At 39.5% G+C, this 20,596-nt stretch overlaps 2 long non-coding RNA genes across 3 annotated transcripts in view; one reads left to right on the plus strand and one right to left on the minus strand.

Moving 5' to 3' along the window:
- The window catches only part of LOC137638327 (uncharacterized), a 30,488-nt gene extending 22,323 nt beyond the window's left edge, over window positions 1-8,165 (plus strand). The window contains exons 2-3 of the long non-coding RNA XR_011044058.1: window positions 1,038-1,500; window positions 7,992-8,165. This is a non-coding gene — a long non-coding RNA (uncharacterized lncRNA). The remainder of the gene's footprint in view (window positions 1-1,037; window positions 1,501-7,991) is intronic.
- LOC137638322 (uncharacterized) overlaps window positions 1-20,596 on the minus strand; it is an 838,879-nt gene that overhangs the window by 775,836 nt on the left and 42,447 nt on the right. The gene's annotated exons all lie outside the window — the stretch shown is intronic.

A 20,596-nucleotide genomic window follows, 5' to 3' on the forward strand; every position in this document is an offset into this window, starting at 1 on the left:
TACACCCTGGGACCATTCGTAGCAGCGAGTGCAGTAGTAGGTGAGGGCTCAGCCACTACATTCCCATAATCCCATAACCTTTTTAACCTTTCTCTTGAATACTTTTTTTGTTGTTTTTGGGTTGTACGGTCGGCTAAGAAGCCTTCCGCATCCTAGTTGATTTGGCGGGTGGTCAATTCTTTCTTGAGAAGCGCCTAGGTTAGAGGTTGTGATGAGGTCCTTTAGTATGGGTTGCAGCCCTTTATACTTCAGCACCTAAGAGTCGTTCAGCATCCTAAGAGGACCGCTGCGCTCAGTAAGGAAGACGTACTTATTAAAGGCAGAGTAATGGTTCAAGTCGACTTCCTTACCAGGTACTTATCTATTTTATTTGTTATTTTGAATAACTAATAAAAATGAAATACGGGATACTTAGCTTCTTGGTTAACATGTAGACTGGTTTTCACCCACCTCCCTGGGTGTGAATCAGCTACATGATTATCGGGTAAGATTAATATTGAAAAATGTTATTTTCATTAGTAAAATAAATTTTTGAATATACTTACCCGATGATCATGATTTAATTGACCCACCCTTCCTCCCCATAGAGAACCAGTGGACCGAGGAGAAAATTGAGGTGGTGTTGACAAGAAGTACTGGAGTACCTGACCACAGATGGCGCTGGTGAGTACACCCCCACCTGTATAGCGATCGCTGGCGTATCCCGTCCGTAGATTTCTGTCGGGCAACGGAGTTGACAGCTACATGATCATCGGGTAAGTATATTCAAAAATTTATTTTACTAATGAAAATAACATTTTTATGAATTTAGAATATTTTTTGTTGAGGATATTGGTTAAAACTGATTTCATATTTAGCCCCCTTAAAATGGAAAGCACATATAAAAATAGTTGTTACATTATTTAATAAAGAGGGCTTCTTGAAATATTCTTGGAATTTGTGCGATGCACATCTGTATTCATACTGTACAATATAGTACAGTACTATGCTTTTATACAAATAAGCTGTATATTATTGTTTAACTTTTTTCATTCCAGGTTATCTGCTGAAGAATATGGTATTGAAGAATACGTTTTATGGAACTGAAGTAAACTTACCCAAGTTACTTTTTCTCTTCATAAAGAAATGCATCTGGATCTTTTGCAAAGAAGACAGAACTAATGTTCTTGATAATTATAAAATCCCTATCACACTTCCTTTCTCAGGAGAGAATGGGTCGATATGGTGATTAGTAATGGTAGGTGTTTGTTGAAGTTTTTTTTATACAAATATTTCAAAAAGCATGTACTTGATACATAATGTGTGTTAAGATCTTTATTCAAAATTGCCCATTTTGATTGCTTCTTTACAGTAACAAATTAATGAGGAATATATTACTATTTCATGGGGAATTTTGAGCTACAGTACTTTGTGCTATAAATTTCTGTTTAAGCTGTGGTTTTTGTTATGTTACGTGTATGGTTTGCTGAAATTATTATAAATATTCCATTTCTAAATTATGTTATTTTCATTAGTAAAATAAATTTTTGAATATACTTACCCGATGATCATGTAGCTGTCAACTCTGTTGCCCGACAGAAATCTACGGTCGGGATACGCCAGCGATCGCTATACAGGTGGGGGTGTACACAACAGCGCCATCTGTGAGCAGGTACTCAAGTACTTCTTGTCAACAAGAACTCAATTTTCTCCCCGGTCCACTGGTTCTCTATGGGGAGGAAGGGCGGGTCCTTAAATTCATGATCATCGGGTAAGTATATTCAAAAATTTATTTTACTAATGAAAATAACATTTTTCAATATTAATCTTACCCGATGATCATGTAGCTGATTCACACCCAGGGTGGTGGGTGGAGACCAGCATACATGTTAACAAAGAAGCTAAGTATCCCGTATTTCATTTTATTAGTTATTCAAAAATAACATAAAATAAATAAGTACCTGGTAAGGAAGACGACTTGAACCATTACTCTGCCTTTATTAAGTACGTCTTCCTTACTGAGCGTAGCGGTCCTCTTAGGATGCTGAACGACTCTTAGGTGCTGAAGTATAAAGGGCTGCAACCCATACTAAAGGACCTCATCACAACCTCTAACCTCGGCGCTTCTCAAGAAAGAATTGACCACCCGCCAAATCAACAAGGATGCGGAAGGCTTCTTAGCCGACCGTACAATCCATAAAAAGTATTCAAGAGAAAGGTTAAAAAGGTTATGGGATTATGGGAATGTAGTGGCTGAGCCCTCACCTACTACTGCACTCGCTGCTACGAATGGTCCCAGGGTGTAGCAGTTCTCGTAAAGAGACTGGACATCTTTGAGATAGAATGATGCGAACACTGACTTGCTTCTCCAATAGGTTGCATCCATAACACTCTGCAGAGAACGGTTCTGTTTGAAGGCCACTGAAGTAGCCACAGCTCTCACTTCATGTGTCCTTACCTTCAGCAAAGCAAGGTCTTCTTCCTTCAGATGAGAATGTGCTTCCCTAATCAGAAGCCTGATGTAGTAAGAAACTGAGTTCTTAGACATTGGAAGAGAAGGCTTCTTGATAGCACACCATAAGGCTTCTGATTGTCCTCGTAAAGGTTTTGACCTTTTTAGATAGTACCTAAGAGCTCTAACTGGGCAAAGTACTCTCTCCAGTTCGTTCCCCACCAAGTTGGACAGGCTTGGGATCTCGAACGACTTAGGCCAAGGACGTGAAGGAAGCTCGTTTTTAGCAAAAAACCGAGCTGCAAGGAACATGTAGCCGTTTCAGATGTGAAAACTATGTTCCTGCTGAAGGCGTGGATCTCACTTACTCTTTTAGCTGTTGCCAAGCACACGAGGAAAAGAGTTTTTAATGTGAGGTCCTTAAAAGAGGCTGATTGGAGAGGTTCAAATCTTGATGACATAAGGAACCTTAGGACCACGTCTAGATTCCAGCCTGGAGTGGACAACCGACGTTCCTTTGAGGTCTCAAAAGACCTAAGGAGGTCCTGTAGATCTTTGTTGGTGGAAAGATCCAAGCCTTTGTGGCGGAAAACCGCTGCCAACATACTTCTGTAACCCTTGATCGTAGGAGCTGAAAGGGATCTTACGTTCCTTAGATGTAAGAGGAAGTCAGCAATCTGGGTTACAGTGGTACTGGTTGAGGAAACTGCATTGGCCTTGCACCAGCTTCGGAAGACTTCCCATTTAGACTGATAGACTCTGAGAGTGGATGTCCTCCTTGCTCTGGCAATCGCTCTGGCTGCCTCCTTCGAAAAGCCTCTAGCTCTAGAGAGTCTTTCGATAGTCTGAAGGCAGTCAGACGAAGAGCGTGGAGGTTTGGGTGTACCTTCTTTACGTGAGGTTGACGTATAAGGTCCACTCTTAGAGGAAGAGTCCTGGGAATGTCGACCAGCCATTGCAGTACCTCTGTGAACCATTCTCTCGCGGGCCAGAGGGGAGCAACCAACGTCAGCCGTGTCCCTTTGTGAGAGGCGAACTTCTGAAGTACCCTGTTGACAATCTTGAACGGCGGGAATGCATACAGGTCGAGATGGGACCAATCCAGCAGAAAAGCATCCACGTGAACTGCTGCTGGGTCTTGAATCGGAGAACAATACAACGGGAGCCTCTAGGTCATCGAGGTAGCGAACAGATCTATGGTTGGCTGACCCCACAGGGCCCAAAGTCTGCTGCAAACATTCTTGTGAAGGGTCCACTCTGAGGGGATGACCTGACCCTTCCGGCTGAGGCGATCTGCCATGACATTCATATCGCCCTGAATGAACCTCGTTACCAGCGTGAGCTTTCGATCTTTTGACCAGATGAGGAGGTCCCTTGCGAACTAGAACAACTTCCTCGAATGAGTCCCTCCCTGCTTGGAGATGTAAGCCAAGGCTGTGGTGTTGTCGGAGTCCACCTCCACCACCTTGTTTAGCTGGAGGGACTTGAAGTTTATCAAGGCCAGATGAACCGCCAACAACTCCTTGCAATTGATGTGAAGTGTCCTTTGCTCCTGATTCCATGTTCCCGAGCATTCCTGTCCGTCCAATGTCGCACCCCAGCCCGTGTCTGATGCGTCCGAGAAGAGACGGCGGTCGGGGTTCTGAACAGCCAAAGGTAGACCTTCCTTGAGAAGAAAGCTGTTCTTCCACCACGTTAGAGTAGACCTCATCTCTTCGGAAACAGGAACTAAGACCGTCTCTAGCGTCATGTCCTTTATCCAGTGAGCAGCTAGATGATACTGAAGGGGGCGGAGGTGGAGTCTCCCTAACTCGATGAACAGGGCCAGCGATGAAAGTGTCCCTGTTAGACTCATCCACTGCCTGACTGAGCATCGGTTCCTTCTCAGCATGCTCTGGATGCATTCTAGGGCTTGGTTGATCCTTGGGGCCGACGGAAAAGCCCGAAAAACTCGACTCTGAATCTCCATACCCAGGTAGACAATGGTCTGGGATGGGACGAGCTGGGACTTCTCTAAATTGACCAGGAGGCCCAGTTCCTTGGTCAGATCCATAGTCCATCTGAGATTCTCCAGACAGCGACGACTTGTGGGAGCTCTTAAAAGCCAGTCGTCTGACGGAGCCGGACACAAGATCATGGTACTGCTGCACAGTCTGTGAACTGTCAACCATGGGGAAGCGAGGAAGTACAGCGACAACCCGAAACTGTCTAGACTGTCTGGGTAGTACAGACAACTCCTTATCGGGTTGCTGAGGTTGCCGCACTGCGTCACAACAAGTCACCTCTGCTGGTTGTTGAACGTCTTCCCAGTGACACACTGACTCCGTAAAAAAAAGAAAATTCTCTATCAAGGACTAAGCTTGGACTGCATGTCTTGCAACAAAGCTCAAGGTCTATGGGAGCAGGTGTGGCAACAGACGGGGTTAGCGACTGAAGCGGAACCATTTACCCTCCCTGGAAGCATGTTATGCTTAAATAAAAGTCCATAGGAGGCTAAGCAGCTTAAGGCTCCTCTCCAAATGACAGAGTCCTCAAGGGAATATCAGAAGGAGGGAGAACAGCACTTTCTCATCTACAGGAACCATATCCGAGAAAAGCTAAGTTCTCTCAGTGAGGGTTTCACTGGTGTAAAAGCAGCAGACCAGAAGGCAACGTTATGAAACTGCTTGACAGTCTGTGAACTGTCAAAAACTGAACTGTCAACCACAACAGGAGCATGAGGACATACAGCACTGGTGTATAAGTAGCAGACCAGAAGGCAACGTCATGTAACTGCATGACAGTTTGTGAGTTGGCAACAACCAAAGATGTGTGGGGAAGCCTCAACTCCTGCCTGACTAGTTTGCTGCTGGCGAGTGGCGGTAACCACAGTGTGTTGCGGAGGCTGACACACCGTGTCAAAACACGGCAGCTTGTGGTAGCTCCCGCACGGCAACGGAGTGCTCTGTGTGGGGGAGTCATCATACATCTGCAGGGTTGACTGTGCATGGGTGGAGGAGCTCTCACAACAAGAGTGTGAGAGCATGAAGCCATGCCGGGAGCACAACCGTGGGAGGTGTAGGCCCACGGGTGCATCGTCAACCTTCTCCGCAGTCGGAGTGTGGGAGCTGGCAACAACAAAAGCAGAGTGCTGGTGCGTGGGAGGGGCTGCGGTGGGTTGAGGAGCATGCGGTATGCAGAGCATGCTGTAAGGTATGCAGAGCATGCTGTAAGGCATGCAGAGCATGCTGTAAGGAAGGCAGAGCATGCTGTAAGGTATGCAGAGCATGCGGTAAGGTATGCAGAGCATGCGGTAAGGTATGCAGAGCATGAGGTAAGGCATGCGGCTCATGCTGCATGGTATGCGGCTCATGCTGCATGGTATGCGGCTCATGCTGCATGGTATGCGGAGCATGCTGCATGGTATGCGGAGCATGCTGTAAGGTCTGCAGAGCATGCTGCATGGGCTGAGGAGAATGCCGCATAGTGCTGGAACCCGGCAACTCCTGATGCGGCAGCTCACGCATGTTAGCAGATGGTGCAGCAAGAACATGCGTCTGGCAGTGAGGACTGCGCATCGGTGGAGGAGCTCTCACAGGTGTGGTGTGGGAGCAGGCAGCCGCAGTATCTGCTGAGCGCACAACCTCGGCGGGTTGTAGGTAAACAGGCTGCATTGTCAACCTTCCAGCATGATACTCCTGCATGAAGGAGCAAGCTGAGACTGTATAGTCTGCAGCATGGACCACTAGGGTCTATGAAAGACAACAACAAACGGAGCTACTGTCCGTTGTGACTGAGGGTCTAAAACAGCTAGTGCGGCAACAGACGGAGTTACTGCCTGTTGCGGTACCACCTAGCCTCTCTTAGGAGGTGTGCAGTTGTCGTACTGCAGCGAGTCCGAACTGACCCAGTGGCTACACCTAGGCCGTTGGACTTGCGCGGAAGGGACCGACTTGCACTTAAAAGCTGCAAGATTTGGTCCATGGTTTCTGCGAGAAACCTCTTCCGCAGACGAGGAATAAATGGGCTCTCTCGTCTTTGTGTGGGTGGGGTGATCACGTCGGCAACGTGTGTAGATACACCCGAAACCACAGAGGGAAACGTCTGTTCGTCGATCAAAGCCTGAGGAACCCATAAGTCCTTCGACATTACTTCTCCCCTGGGCTTGGGAGCTTGTAAGAGGTATCGGACTAGGTGAACAACTGGCACGAACAGACGAACCCTCGAACGCAACACTGTAACACTTTGCGCATATCACTTTATCACTTTTGATTTTCTGTTTGCACTTATTTCACTGAACTCGAAACTTTAAGTGGTTTGTACCTGAAACACGCAATCCTATCCTTCATTAAAAGGTAGAAATTGCGAAAACAGTATTACAATGTAACAGAAAAACATAATGAAAGATAAAGAATTCAGTGGCTGGAAAAGAGACTAAACACTAGATCAAATAAACTACGTTTAAAATCTCTCACCGCATAAAGCCTGGGAACAAGAATAAAACTCTAGAAACGTTTTACCTTCTTCCCCTCTATCGACTAGGGAGAAGAGCAAAAAAAACGAGAACAACGTTACCCGCTTGAACGAAACGTTTATCCTCCTCTCTCTCCCTCCGTCTCTATCTCTCTCTCTCTCTCTCTCTAGACTTAGAACCTGAGAGATGAGCCCAATTATATATATCGTTAAAACATATTATTTGTTAAAGGAAAAAAACTGAAAGGTTTCCCAAATAAAAAGTTCCTTTATTAGAATTAAAACCATTTAAGCTAAGAAAGAATGAACGAAACGCTAGAATCGGTTTACTCTTACTGCAACGTGAAACCGTGAATACTCTCTCTCTATCGTAACGATAGAGCGCAAGTTGAACGTTCTGAACGTCAACAACTGCGGAGACTAAACAAAACGTTAGTTCAACTTTGAAAACAGTACGAGACTTATCAAAGAAATTCTTTCAAAAACATAAAATTAAAATAGCATAAATTCTTAACAGGAAAAACGATATGACGAGCTCAATGTTAATCAACTTCGGTTCCAAGTAAGGACCGCCTACTATTAGGAAAGGTCGTATATTTTTTTTTTTTTCTTTTTTTTTTTTTTTTAAGGAAAGTTAATCGAAGAGGCCTATAAATGGCGGAGAGATATAAAATAAAAAGTGAAAGAGAGTCTATACTCTCTTCGACACCAACACTTCCGTCTAAGGGAAGGGTCGGCCATTTAAAAGTGAAAGAGAGTCCATACTCTCTTCGTCACCATAATTAATTCAAATTAATTCCAAAAGCTTGCTAAGCTAAAGATAAAGCTTCCTGAATAGCGAAGGCTAAACTCTAGAGCAAATACATCACCAAATCGTGAACAATAACTCCAGAATCAACAGCGTATCCAAGTAGGTCTAGCCGGAGGCACGACAGAGGAAAAATTGAGTTCTTGTTGACAAGAAGTACTTGAGTACCTGCTCACAGATGGCGCTGTTGTGTACACCCCCACCTGTATAGCGATCGCTGGCGTATCCCGACCGTAGATTTCTGTCGGGCAACAGAGTTGACAGCTACATGATCATCGGGTAAGATTAATATTGAAAAAGCTACTTTCTTGGTGACCAGCTAAGTTGTGTTTTAGCTTAATACATTATGTAGTATGAAGGAAGCAAAGATTATGTGCTAAAGTACATACAGTAGTACAGTAATGTTGTTATTGTGATTAATTAAGGTTTTTAGTTACAGCGAGTGACTGTAGGAAGTGAATTTGTATGAGGGTATGTATTAATAACAAGTAAGGGTGGGAAATAGTTTGTCTGTGTAAATGATTTAAAGTTGATGCTGCTTAGCAAGAGTTTGGGTAAAAGCCTAATAAATGTATAGTATTAGCTGATGCTTTATTGTTAATTTAATTCACAAGTCATAAGTACAGTACTACTGTTTAACTTAAACCACATATGAAGAACATTTGGTCCGCTCATAAATAACTTTGACACGAAGAGAAATTTTCCCCATCATAGAAAAGCTCATGGTTTACATTTATTCTTACATGAATACAAACCATTATCGTTTAATGAGAGTATGTTTTCATTGAAGCTGGGTACAATTGTTAAAACTTTCTAACGAGGTGGTGATAGTTACTGGCGGGTGGCGATGAAACGTCGCTCGGCCAACAGGCTACTGAGCTGAACTCCCACTTTGTTTTCAATGGCTGGAAAGTACGGATGTACTCCTTGAGCCATCAACATGTTGTTTTAATCTTTGACTTTCCTTTTATATAAATTTGTTGGCAGGTTTTTGTACAACAGCTATTAAGGAAGAGGAGAGGTTTTGCATCTACAGTATTTTCTGATAACTTTAACTGGGTGACAATTGTATGTGCATTCTACATTCTTCCTCCTATTAGACAGTATTCCAGTTTGGTCTTTATTCCCTCGAAAGATAGTGGCTTGGTTATGTCAACATAACCCTGAAAGAGTTGGCTTTTGTTGGACATTCCTGTGCTTCATTGGAGCTGCCATTAAGTATGAAGGGGAGGGATGTTGTTCTTCTTCTGACAGTCGTTGCCTTCCCTCAAAGGTGCATTGTGCATCGTTGGACGACGAAAGCTTTAATGGTGGTTGAGGATTTTGTTGTGATGTAGGTACACTGACAAGGACTGGAGCAATGGTTCCTTTCTGGGATGCCGTGCATGACGATAGTCATAACAGACAACTCTCAGCTACGGAGGTGAATTTATAAAAGACCCTGAACTTGCAAGGTGTCTTATATACACAATGTAACTTGCAAGGTGTCTTTTTTACACAATGTGACTTGCTAGATGTCTTGTATACACAATATGTCTTGTATACACAATATGTCGGTGCCTTAGATGTTATGCTGGCCCTAGAGGAATGGGGAGAATATTTCTTTGGTATTTATGTTGGTCCCTCTAGTAGCCTTTCACAGACAGGTCTTTGGAGACCACAAAGCACCTCTCCAAAAAGAAGTTTTTTCCTTTGTCAAAACTAATTTTTTTTAATTCTCTCGAGTTTTCAGTGCAATATTATATATTTCCTGTGTCTGGTGTTCCTCAGGGTAGGGTTCTTGACCCATTACTTTTCATACTATATACACATGTAGTTTGGCCTAAAAAACAAGCTCATCACATATGAGGTGTTCCTAGTCTTTATGTTAATTCCATCTCCTGAATGTAGATGTGGTGTTGCTGAATCTAGCTAATTCAAGTACTTAGTACAAATTAAGGGGCATGGAGTTGAACCTTAACAAAATTCAAAAGTATGGTTGTAAATGGGCTGAGAACATAGGCTTCTCAACCTCTAGGTCTCTGCATTGAATATGTTTCTATAACTATTTACAACTCATTTAAAATTTTAAGTGTGATTCTTGATTGCAAATTCACTTATGAGAAGCACATGTGTTGTTCAATTGCACAAAATATAGGCTTATTGAAAAAGTCTTCTAATATTTTCGGTTATCAGTCTCCTGCATTCTGAAGAAAAGTTTTAATTCTTTCATTCTACCTTGCTTCAAGTGATGTTCTGTCAAGTCTTTAGCTGCTGACTCTAATCTTAATTTGTCGGACAAGAACTTCATTCTATTAAATTTCTTATTCCTGATCTGGATATTAATTTCTGGCACTGCACACTCATTTATTTAGTTCTTTATGAATGTTACGCAAGCTTTTTCATAATTCTGATGATGTCAGGATGCCAGAGAACTTCAAATCATTCATTCATAATTCTGACCATCCTTTGCACTTAGATTTTCCAAGACTGTACCATCTTTTATGTAGTACACAAACTAGGTATGCAATTTATTCTAACAGTCTTGCCCTCTCTTTCATAAGGCTCAAAACAGTACTGTATTCAAGATTTATTATAGCTGTGACCAGATTGTGGAATAATATTCCTAATCGGGCAGTTGAATCGGTGGAACTTCAGAAGTTCAAACTTGCAGCGAATTTTTTATGTTGAATAGGCTAACATAAGTCTCTCCATAGTTTATATATGACAGATCTAAAGAATACAAAATATCCTTAGGTCAGTAAAAAAATTACTATACTGTATTCTGTACTTCTTATACAGGTTATTTATTTCCTTTCCTCACTGGCACTGGGCTTGTTTTCCCAGTTGGAGCCCTTGGGCTCGCAGCATCTTGCTTAACCTAGTAATAATAATATTGGAGGTTGATAGTAATGAGGTTGTAAGCTTTTTCTTGATTTTTCTTTTTGTGCAATCAAATGAGGCCCGTGAGCCTTCGGGAAAAGACAGTAATCCAAGCGTAACCTACCTTATTTTGAATCCATGCTATCATAAGTTGTGCCTAGCACTTCTGTTAAACCAGTTATAGAGTTCTGTTGGTACATGGCACATTATCAGAGTTGACTTTTATTAAACAAAAGGAAAGAATTGAAGGTTACAATTTGGAAGATCCTAAAGGTGAGGGTATTACAGAAGAAGAGATAGGCTCGGATGAGTTATCTACTTTCTTAAAGATGAAAAGTTATTGCAGAAATATATCTGGAGTAGAGACTTCGTGGGTATGCTCTGATAATTCTGATTCTGCTATATCCTTAAATCCTGCGCCTTTCAAGATAGTCTATACTCCGTAGTTTCCTAATATTTTCACATAAGGTGCATAAATTGATGTCTCATGTAGAAAAGAAGCCTACCAATTCCGACTCTCGCATATTCTTCATCATATCTTATCGCACCTATGTTGAACCCATAGGAGCGCATTGTCTTTAGCCTCTCTCAGGTCTTTATCTGAGCAATATGGGTCCAGTGGTCACCCTCGTAGGATGTTCCATTTATTGTGGTGTTGCCCATAGGGGCATTTAAAGTTGGTGGCTAATTACCATTTGTGTTATTTATCTCCAGTTTTGCCCACTCCTTTGCACTGTTTAGGGTTACCCAGTCCTTCCTGGAGAGGATTTTTTCACTGGGCAGAACCTTATTGAATGTCCAGCGGCGGTCACTTACTCACCACCTTTTTAGTGTGTGAGCAGCTGCCGGAGTGGTTGTAGTACATCCACTGTTGCGAAGCTTTTGCAGGATTTCAGTTTTCGCCTTGCTTCCTGATGGATTGTGGAGTGGATGTCTAGGGGCATTAATTTGTTTATTCTTTTCAGTTTTTGCTAGTGTATGTTGTCGAGATATCTACTGCAAAAGTGTTCTTTAATTTATAAAACTTATGTTGCCTAACCTTGTTATTGCCCCAAAATATATTCTTTTGAATCTATTATTAATGTAGACAAAAGGAAGTTATGAATACAGGCTTTTCAAGTTCATTGACAATAGAAAATACAGTAGAGAGTATGGTTGGAGCTTTCTTTTGAAACTCGAAAGAAAAGTTGTAGGTGAATCATAATCTTATATTAGATGAATAACCTCTTTTGAGAGAGCAACTTTAGATGGGTCTGGAGGCTTCTGCATTAGATGATTAACCTCTTTTTAGAGAGCAACTTTGATGGGTCTCTGGAGGCTTCTGCAGTGTTTGCGACTTATTTTGAAGAACATAGAGGAATAACTAGGCTCCTCTATGGTTGGGTGTGTGTCCGATGAGCAGAAATTTACTTCTATAATGGATTCCATATTGAATAGATTGATAAGGAGATAACTTATGTGGGCTCCAGAATGCAGCGATGCTATTGGGGTTGATTTTGTCAAGGCTTGAATGTTCTCCCTGCCATGCCATGCCATGCCATGCAGTAGTTGCTGTTTCTGTTCCTCCAAGGAGTCTTTTTGAAACGGATAGACTTTTGTTAGAGTGTAAGCCCCAAAGGGCCTGGTTGATGTGGCAATAGGATCAGTCTTATAGAAAATCCAAACAATGGTCCTTTCCATGAAGTTCCTGGTAGCGGGTAGGTTTTCTCACTATATCAGGTTTGGGGAACATTCACCCTGACCCTGTGTCCTATTCAAATTCCTCTTTCCCCCAATCCTTCTGTGTTAAAGGAACCACTCCTTTTCCAAGTTATTTAAATAATCTGGTCAAAGCTCATCTTTTGAAATTCAAGATTATAAAGTTTAGCACAGAAAGTGATACTGTATTGTCTTTGATCCCTCCCAAGGATTTTACAACTGGTTACTCCTAGTTTCAAAGGTGTCAAAAGGTTCTAGGTTTCTTTGTTATGAATAGGATATTTAGCTCTCACAAAGTTTTCAATGTTATCTCCCTCAACTTTCATGGGAATAATGATACGATTAGATGTATTTGATGAAATTAAATTTAATCTCATATTCCTCTGCATCCGGATTCAATAAAACTTTATGAACGGATCAAAGATTTATTAGTTTAAGGGTCTGCGTTTTGATCTCGGGACAGCCTTCATGTTCACCAGAGTGATGGCTATAAATATGATATGGCTGAGGTTTCTGGGCCTTTAATTTTGTACCTGGATTACTGGATAATTTTGAATGACCTTGTCAACAATATCGAGATTTTTGTTTTCTGCTTCCTGCTCAAAGAATTCTATGTTTTGGGATGATAATAGCATGTTACAATAGGGTATTCCACAAAAAATTAGGGTTCAATCACTTATTAATTTATTTGAGAATTTCAAGATAAAAGAATCGACAGTTCGGATGTGGATGAGGTTACCTAGGAGCATGGATCTGTGGAGAAATTTGTTCCGGACTGGTCGCTTGAATATGAGGGATTTCTAGTTATTTCTTGGTCACCATCAGGATAAAACTTCCAATGTAGGCACGATTTGTCTTACAGTGATGCAGAACTAACTACAACTGGTGAATTTGTGGGATGATCCATATTTTGCTAAAGGAATGTCAGAAGAACTATTTCTGGCCATCTCTTTTCATGGATGCTTCCCAGGAAGATTGAGAAGCGACTACAGTATTGACATTCTTAATATGCGAGGGAGATTGTTGAGTTGAGAATCTGTATAGTTGCTTTGAACTATTGGTGGTGCTCAAGGCTCTTTAGGCCTGGCTGGGACTCTGGTAATGGAGATAGCATGCAATTATTTGAGAACATGACAGGACTGGCCTACATTAGGAGGCAAGGAAGGGGAAATCAGTTCAGAATCCCTGTTGCGGATAACGGAAGTACTATACTGTAATACGGTTCGGAGGTGGATTAGTTAGGCAGACAACAGACACTACCAATTAGGTCTATACAGGATGTAGTGTAGACAAGCTTGTGACCCTATTGCTCTATAATTATGGTTGAACTTTAATCGAATTTCTTTAGATCTGTATCATCACCCAACTCATTATTGAGAAAAGTTCTGTGTACCTTCTGAACAGCAGCATGTCTGGTTTCCTCCTTTTTGGCTTAAGAGGAATGGATTACAAGATCTCTAGAGCATCTGTTGGGAGTGTACCAGGGAGATTAGGGGTCACAGGACCAATATACTAAGAATCAGTAGAGGGTGCTTCATCCAAAACCACATGGAGGCTGTCCACTTCCTTTTTTTAATGTGTCAAATAGTCTTCTAGGTTACATATTAGGGATGGTCACAGGACCAATATACTAAGAATCAGTAGAGGGTGCTTCATCCAAAAGTATCAGTAGAGGGTGCTTCATCCAAAACCACATGGAGGCTGTCCACTCCACTTCCTTTTTTTAATGTGTCAAATAGTCTTCTAGGCTGTCCACTCCACTTCCTTAAATGTGTCAAATAGTCTTCTAGGTTACATGAGGTGGCTTTATGATTTGATACAAGGCTCATTCCTCGACACCCAATTATTTTGTTTGCTTATTTTGTGCTCTTTGATGTTTTCAGATCTAGAAGTCAGAAAAAGGACCTGAGGTTTTATTAGAAGCTATATTGACACTTCAATCCACAATATAAAATGTTAGGTGCTGCTATAGCTCCATCTTGTCGCAAAGTAAATCATATATTGTGGAAGTTGCATTGCATTTATTGAACCAGTTACAATCTTAAATTTCCAGTATAGAATCCATCATTTATCAACAGAGAAATATGAGGAATAATTTTCAGAGGTAATTTATAAATGAAATTAAAATATTACGAATGGATATTTTATTAAATCAGTAAAATTTTACATAGCAACCTTAGTTTTTTATAGAAAATAGAACCCTATTTTTATAGAAAATAGAACCCTATTTTTTATAAATTTATTTTTCAGATTGTGTAATGAGGGAACAAACCATCATCACAATACACACATGAAGGATTTATACAACAACGATGAATTAAACGGAGTACTGTTGAAGCATCCTTTATCACTAAGCGAGTATAGTGTAAAAAGAAGTTTGGTGAAAGACACGAAATAATGAAAAGTGGCCAATAAAAGTCTAATACTATACAAGTTCAATCTCCAGTATCAAAGAAACAAAGCTTACTTGCCTGAAATTAATACGGAATAGTCACCAAAGAATAGAGAATGGCAATTACCACAGCACCATAGGTTACCATAAGAAGCTAATCACTCAAGTTAACTGTTACACACGTGGAATGGATATTGATCAGAAAAATCAACCAAAAGGAAACTTTAGGAGACCCTTTAAGGCAGAAAAGTATCACCAGAGACAAAGGTGTAATGAATAGCTTAAGAGACAGAAGAGCCTGTTTGAGGGATAAGTTCTTTTCACCATGATGTGATTAACAAGGAAAGGGAGTTGAGAAGAAATCCTAACACCATAGGGAAAAAGGAGAGATGAGAAAACATTCTAACACAGAGAAAAGGTGAAAACACTAAAAACAGAAGAAAACCACTATGAATCAAAGAAACCAGGAACTGGAAGAAAATTTTCTCCACCAAAGGGAATTACCAAGACAGCCTCACCACCATTGGAGTGAGAGATTTAATCATCAGAGAACTAAATACAGAAAAACCCAGGGGTAGAGGGAAGAGAATTATTCAAGTTCTCCATCATTAATGAGACATATATGAAAGAAAGTTGGAAAGTCTCTTCAAGAAAAATATTTTGAAGGAAACGTGTTATGAGAATGGATAAACCCCCTCTCAAAAATTAGAACAGAAACTTTAACCAAACATAAACTTAAATTCTCACAAAACTGTGCACAAGATGTAGCATAGAACAGTAAATTTAATAAAACAATAAAATTTCTCATTCACTATTTCTAGTTATCCATGAATTCTCAAAGTGAAGATCTATTTTTTTTTTCTAATTATCCAAGAGTGATCATTTACCTTGCCTCCGTGTGATAACAACATTCACTTACCATATAACCAAGGCAAATACATCAATGTATCTTACACAATTGATAAGATTCCATAAGTCAGCTTCATCTCACATAATGTTGCAACTTGAAGCGGGCTGTTTATTTTAACGTAATTATTATCCATTTGTACTGCATCTTCAGTGTACTGTATCTTCATTATCAATTTGTACTGACTTCAGAGGCCAAGCCAACTGGCATTACAACCTGAGAAAAAAAAGAAGAGCTAGTTTCACCAGATATTTTCATTTTATGCAAACGTGAATTATAAAACCTAATAAAATCTGAATCCTGTACATGATAATGTATCAAGATACTCTATACTATATAGTCTGGAGTGTGGAGTGTAAAATTATACGAGTGAAAAATTATACAACTGAGGAGTTTGTAAAAACCCATTTGCTAATTTAGAATAAAAGAACTAGTAAACTATTTACTTGTATGCCTCAACAACAATATTTAGTTTCTTAGTTAATTGCCCATGATGATTAAAACACGCAATACTGTATGTTACTTCAAACCGATTCGTTCATTTTATATTAAATTAATTAATGGTTTTAGTATAAACTGAGTAAAATACGGACAGCCTTTGGATAGCTTTGCTTTAGTATACATGTTATAAAGTTAAAGATTTTACAAGATTTGGAAATTAAGAAAAATACTCTGGTCGGTAAAATGAAGGCAAATTTGCCTTCATATTTGAAACTAAAGCTAAACAGCAGCTTAAGACAATACATGTATATTTTAAAAATAACCTATACCCTTTAAGTAATATGCTACATTCCAAAAGGTAGATAGGAATGTGTTTGTGCTCTTATTATAAACATGGCTTCAAAGATAACCTATGCATTTTGCAACAAATATTACATACTAAATTTGGCATTTAAATTTTGAGCAACGTAAAATAACTAATTATAAAATAGGTACTCATATCATCAGTAATTCCTTGTTATTTCTGGTTTTATAAAACTGTACTTTGCATTCAACATTAGTTAACCTATGCATTTTGCAACAAATATATAACAATCTAAATTTGGCATTTAAGTTTTTAACTGTAAAAGGACAGTATAATTAAAAAGTAGGTCCTCAAATTATACTGCATTATTTCTAGCTTGATATAACTGCACTTTCCTGGTAAATGGAAAGCTAATTTGAAATGTAAACTGCATTTTTTTCGAAGTGGTCAAGAAAAACAGATTTAGATTATTTAAGGTTTTTCAAATTAAGCTTTACAATATTCTAAAATAGACCATAAAGGCAAAGGGCTTGTATTGGCCAAGAGAAATTATTTTTTCTTATTGTATTTATAATTTAAGACCACTACATCAAAGGGACCTGGTATGCTATTTAGTACCCATCAGCTATTGGCCCTCATCCATCTTAGGGCATTATGAATACACTACAATCGTGTAAGTATTATTATCTACAGGGTCAAATAAAATCTTATTAAATAATTTAAAGCTAATTTCAATTGGAAATCTTTATTACACCACCAATTCTAGATTTTCATTGCATAGATTTTTAGACAAAATAAACAGGAATTCTGCAAGTGAAATATTCATTTATCTAAAATTTTGTTTTAATTTTTCTAAAATATTTTCATAACCCATGAATGAGCAAATGGCAACTTGTCTCTGAGCGAGTGAAAACAGATTTTACACACTTACCAAATAAAGGTTAAAGGTGACTGGTTTCAGTTCCGGTTCCATCAGAATAGATGCTCACCAGAACGTCAGCCGGGAAGCCCAACCCCTGACCGTGGTGCCCTACCACAGCAGTAGCCTCCCCAGTAAACAGCTTAAACTCACGGTCCTGGGCGGGGATCGATCTATTGCCATGCGAAATGCTAGGCAAACACATTACCACCGAGTACTAGCTGAAAATATTCTATTGTTCAAGTTTGTTCTATCAAGAAATCCTGGTCATTGTGGGCTTTTTAAATTCCTCTTACAACAAGACTTAATCCTGCATTGTCCATGACTGAGGTATTGTATTTTCAAAAATGCCAGACCTTGTAGTTCTGCAACCTGAAATAAAAATTTTTTTTTAGTTTTACCGGGAATATTTATGCTCAAATACAACTCTAATCTCTCAATTTTTTTATAATTTCTTTTTTTGACTATTACACTAAGATAAATTACAACCTACAGTACATTATTATACTTACAGCCCGATAGGGTCTGACAATACTAATAAGACACAGTAAAAGAGAATGCATTAGAGACTGACCATGTACACACATGGTCACCAAGCACCTCTCTACCCAAGTTAGAACCAAGGAGGACCAGGCAATGGCTGCTAATGACTCTGCAGATAGACCTATAAGGTCCCCCAAACCCCCCCCCCTCCTTAGCTCACAAGGATGGTGAGGTTGCACCAAGAAAAGGAACTAACTATTTTGAGTTGGACTCTAACCCTAGTCTGGCATTCACCAGTCAGGGATGTTACCACATCGGCCACCACAACCTTGTTGTGTGCTATGATACAGATGGGGAGTTAGTAGAAATGCAATTTGATAGCTGTGTGGCAGCAATTTAAATGTCTAAGATCAGGTGTAAAAGTGTTTGACACCTATGTAAGACTAAATAAAAAATAAAAGCAGCTATTACTCGTCTGCATCTCCAATGACAGGTTACGTTAGTTCATTTAATATTGTTAATTATCCAAGAAAATTGCAGTCAAAACAAAGGAAACTAGTGTGATATTTCATTTAAAACTGCTTATTTCCTTTATTGTAAAATTAATTAAATTAAATTTAGTATAAAATTCTGGGAGTAAAATGTAGAGCCTAGTTATCTAAAAATTATTTAGAAGTTGGAGTTAATTATACAAGATTTGGAAATTAAAATAAAAAATCAGCTTTCATTAAAATGAAGACAAAGTATTTCATATAATTTATATTTGATTTTTAAATCAAGAACCTAAATATATTTGAAAATGTAATGCTAAACTGCAGCCTAAGTCGAAATAACCTGCACCCTTTAATACCCTTCAAGTGATCTCTCACACTAAGCTTTATAAATTAAGCTAAATTCCAAAAGGTAGACAGAGGCATATGTGTACTCATGTTAAATATGGCTTAAAAGGTAACCTAGGCATTTTGAAACAAATCAAGAACCATTTAAATTTTAAACTATAAAATGACAGATTAACATAAAAGTATGTCTTTAATTTATCAGTAATTCCTTGTATTTCTAGCCTTATATAAGTGTATTTTACATTTAGCATTAGTTATCCAACATTCATCAGCAGTGTACTTTTTTCTAAGTGGTCAAGAAAAAAAAACTATTAAAGTTAAAACTGACAAGTTTAAACAATTTAAGGTCCTTCAAGTTGCGGCTACAATATTATTCTAAATTAGACCTCAAAATCAAAAAGGTGCTATTGGCCTAAAACAACTATTCTAGATTGTATTGGATTTATAATTCTAGGTCATTACATCAAAGGGAACTGGGAGGTCATTTAATACCCATCTGCTACCGATCCTCATCCATCTTATGTCAATAAGAATTCACTACAATCATGTAGTTTTAAATTATGTTCTACAGGATCCATCTTATTAAATAAGAGATAAGCAAAATCCTCCTCCTTCCTCAACCTTTACTGAAAGAAGCAACTGTGGAAACTAAAGTAGGTTGAGAAGCAGCCATTAATGTATGAACCAAATTTTCAAGGAGTTTCTTTTTATACAGGTTGCTCCTCACTGCTTGCTGCCATAATAAATTTCACCAGAAATATTGCATATATTAGGACTGGCAAGTACATCATTAGAAGACTATGAATACTTTATAAAAACTTGCACACTTACTAACGTAAAAAATTCCAAATCCTCCAGCTTTATAAACGCTATCCAAAAATAGATGTGCAGAGCTTTCACTGGAGTTGTTGGCTTTCATGGCAGAACTGTTGCCATTTATTCCAGAGTTGCCACTTTATGCAGAAATAGTAGTGTTTATGCCAAAACTGATGACGTTCGTAGGTATTAGACAACGTACCATGAATATCATGGAGTTACCCTCAATGCAAATCTCAACATGCTGGAATTGCCATAAATAATTTAATCAGAAGTCATAGATGAGGCAATTAAGAGTTAAACTATCATGCATAATGGTAAGTCTTATTGAGGTGAAAGCCAGAAGCAAATATGTGGGTTTTCACCCCAGACACTACTTTAGGACTGAGATATGAGACCTAAGCATAGGCAGCTTAATGTTTGTTGTAATAGACATTATTACAGAGGCCATAAGATTTTTAGAATAAAGGTAGTGACAATTTTAGAAAACAATAACAAAAGGTAGAGTAACCAAGCTCAAGCTCTTCACCTCAATTGGTGCAAAGTTCCGCTTTCCTCTAATACTCATAAATCCACAAAATTAGCTGATTACGAGAGGGCAAACTTGAAATTGGTTTATCTGAATGACAAGGAGATAATATGACAAATTCGAAGATAATTTGTATTTTTCCTAACCATACAAACCTTAGCTATTTACAAAGGGTATTACTTTTAGCGTAGCTGAAATGGCGAGCCATTAGAATTTAACGAGGGTGTATTACCCCCGCGCTAGTTAGCGGGGGGGTAGGGGAGTGGTAGCTAGCTACCCCTCCTCCCCCTCACACACAGGTGAATACTCACTTTCACTTAGAGGTAGGACTTGTCTTGGGGGACAGGGCTGGCGGGCAAATATGTGTAAATAGCTAAGGTTTGTATGGTTAGGAAAAATACAAATTATCTTCGAATTTGTCATTTGTTCCGTAACCGAAATACAAACCACGCTATTTACAAAGGGTGACTTATCCCTTAGGAAGGGTGGAAAGTCCCCAGCCATACTGGCTTTGGCTTTACCCGGGGACTCAGAATCCGAGTGAGTCGCACTCGAGAAAAGGAGTCCCTGCACCTCACAAGTTCCTTGCACCGCAAGGAACCATGTGGCCTACGTAAGCTTGTGTGTGAAGGAAGAAGTGTGACCCGTCTTAGGCAGTTGACCTGGAGTTCCAGAAGGAACTCTGGGTTAGGACGTTCCCAATACCACCTCGTCA

The sequence above is a fragment of the Palaemon carinicauda genome, chromosome 3 (assembly GCF_036898095.1).
Source record: "Palaemon carinicauda isolate YSFRI2023 chromosome 3, ASM3689809v2, whole genome shotgun sequence".
Taxonomy (NCBI): domain Eukaryota; kingdom Metazoa; phylum Arthropoda; class Malacostraca; order Decapoda; family Palaemonidae; genus Palaemon; species Palaemon carinicauda.